We start from the raw sequence: 2,494 nt of genomic DNA, 5'->3' as shown, positions 1-2,494 counted from the left end.
TTATCATTATTATTAGGCCTACTTGCTTGGCTACAACCCTAGTTGGAAAAGCAGAATGCTATAAGCCCAGGGGCCTCAACAGGGAAAATAACCCAGTGAGGAAAGAAAACAATGGAAAATAAACTCTTTTAAGAAGTGTAATACCATTAAAATAAATATTTCCTATATAAACTATAAATACTTTAATAAAATAAGAGGAAGAGAAATCAGAGTGCCTGAGTGTACCCTCAAGCAAGAGAACTCTAACCCAAGAGAGTGGCAGACCATGGTACAGAGACTATGGCACTACCCAAGACTAGAGAACAACTGTTTGATTTTGGAGTGTCCTTCTCCTAGAAAAGCTGCTCACCATAGCCAAAGAGACCCATCCCCCCCCCCCCCGCAAGAGGAAAGAAGCCACTGAACAAATAGAGTGCAGTACCCCTTGAGCGAAGAAGAACTGTTTAGTAATCTCAATGTTGTCAGGTGAAGGAGGACAGAGAAGGATCTGTAAAGAATAGGCCAGACTATTCGACGTATCTATAGGCAAAGAGAAAAAAACCGTAACCAGAGAGAAGGATCTAATGTAGTACAAACATAAATATCTAAGCGCCGCTGGTGTAGTGGTATCATGTAAGATTCCCATTCTTATGACCCGGGTTCGATTCCCGGGCGGCGCACACTCAGTTTAGAAGTTTTATTCCAGCTGTTACCAAATTGTGGAATGATCTTCCTAATCGGGTATTTGAATCAGTAGAACTTCAAAAGTTCAAAGTTGGAGCAAATGTTTTTATGTTGACCAGGCTGACATGAGTCTTTTTATAGTTTATATATGATATATTTATTTTTGACGTTTTTAATAGTTCATATATGACATATCCGTTTTGACGTTGTTACTTTTTTTATAATGATTTATTGTTAATTTGTTCTCATCATTAATTTATTTCCTTATTTCCTTTCCTCACTGGGCTATTTTTCCCTATTGGAGCCCCTGGGCTTATATCATCTTGCTTTTCCAACTAGGACTGTAGCTTGGATAATAATAATAATAATAATAATAATAATAATAATAATAATAATAATAATAAAAGGTTAAGTTTAGTTGTGAAAATAATATTAATAAATGTAAAGATAACAATATTTATAATAAACTTATTTACATAAAAATGGAACCATCTGCACTACATAATAACGAGCAAGTGTCTGGTATATATATATATATATATATATATATATATATATATATATATATATATATATATATATATATATATATATATATATATATATATATCTTTCTGGTTACCTCCCTCGGATAAGGTGGTGGGAGAGAAAATAGTCATACCCCGATGAGATTGCTTGTAGTTAAGAAATGGGGAGGGGGCGGGAATTGTTGAATCTGTATATGTGCATGTGTACATATATAAGTATTTAACAGTCCTTTTTGACGGGTTGCGTACACTAGTAAGAAACAAATCCCCCCCCTCCAAATAAAAAACGACACTTGCATTATACTTTTCATGGTATTCAGGCGTTCATTAAGGATAAAAATATTCATGATAAAAATATCTAACTAAAAATAGTTAATCTCCAGTTCATACACGAGCGCCTCTACAGGTGCACGCAGGAATTAAATCCTATTAATTCATACCGTATTCAAGAGAATCATATAGAAGGAATTCGTGCAAATCGCTCCCGGATTACGATTATACGGATCGCCGATTTCCACAGTAGCTTTTGGACCCTGTGAGGTGTGTGTGTGTGCGTGTGTGTGTGTGTGTGTGGGGGGGGGGGGGTAGCGAACGAAGACTGACGAAATTAAACTTCAAGGGTTTGGCTTAGAAGGGAATAGGTTTTCTAAATGACAATTCAGGGGTTCACATACAAACACACACACACGTGTGTGTATGTGTATATATATATATATATATATATATATATATATATATATATATATATATATATATATATATATGTGTGTGTATATATGCATATATCTGTATATATGTACACCTATATATATAATTATATATACATATATATACATAAACACACACACGCGCACACACACACACACACACACATATATATATATATATATATATACACGTATATATATATTTATATATACATATAATTATATATATACATATATATATATATATATATATATATATATATATATATATGTATATATATGTATATATATAAAATCATAAACGAACACAGATGATTAAGCAAGTAGGTAAATAAATGAACGCAGAAAAAAAACTACATACTAGTAAATTGAAAGGTGTAGCACTAGCAAGATAAAAACCACAAAACATTTTTATTTTCGGTAGTGTATATTTAAACACGCGATACCAATACTGACCTCTTTCGCATTCATATTTCTCGCAATCAAAGACAAGGCACTTTTACCGGCAGGGTTATTTTAATGTTATTAATTGGAGCAAGTACAAAAGGATATGAGAAATGGCTTCTTCTTCTTCTTTTATCGTATATATCTCCTCGG

At 32.9% G+C, this 2,494-nt stretch overlaps 1 non-coding gene across 1 annotated transcript; it reads left to right on the top strand.

Moving 5' to 3' along the window:
- The first annotated feature begins 588 nt into the window (after nucleotides 1-588).
- TRNAG-CCC (transfer RNA glycine (anticodon CCC)) lies at nucleotides 589-659 on the top strand. Its single transcript has one exon. It is a non-coding gene; the product is annotated as a tRNA-Gly (tRNA).
- The last annotated feature ends 1,835 nt before the right edge of the window (nucleotides 660-2,494 follow it).

Source organism: Palaemon carinicauda, chromosome 12 (assembly GCF_036898095.1).
Source record: "Palaemon carinicauda isolate YSFRI2023 chromosome 12, ASM3689809v2, whole genome shotgun sequence".
NCBI lineage: Eukaryota > Metazoa > Arthropoda > Malacostraca > Decapoda > Palaemonidae > Palaemon > Palaemon carinicauda.
This window is presented reverse-complemented; position numbering and strand designations above follow the sequence as displayed.